Source organism: Apaloderma vittatum, unplaced genomic scaffold (genome assembly GCF_000703405.1).
Source record: "Apaloderma vittatum isolate BGI_N311 unplaced genomic scaffold, ASM70340v1 scaffold33325, whole genome shotgun sequence".
Taxonomy (NCBI): domain Eukaryota; kingdom Metazoa; phylum Chordata; class Aves; order Trogoniformes; family Trogonidae; genus Apaloderma; species Apaloderma vittatum.
Window position 1 is genome coordinate 1,964 of NW_009719387.1, and position 264 is coordinate 2,227.

Here is a 264-nt window from a genome sequence, read left to right on the forward strand (position 1 = left end):
ACCGACATCCCTTCCTAGCTCAGACCAGTGCACACACACGGAACCACGAGCGCTGGGACTTCCATTAACCCTTTCCAGCCCGAGGACGCTCCGAGGGAAGCGGGGGGAGCTCACACCAGAACCGGACGCGTGGAGGAGCCGCGACGCCTCGGGGAGGGAGGGCGGCACCGTAGGATTGTGGCAGCGGGAGAAGGGGAACAAGTGTGGAACTGGAGAGGGTTAACAGAACCTGTGATATGTGATTATTTTTTTTTCCCCCTGCAC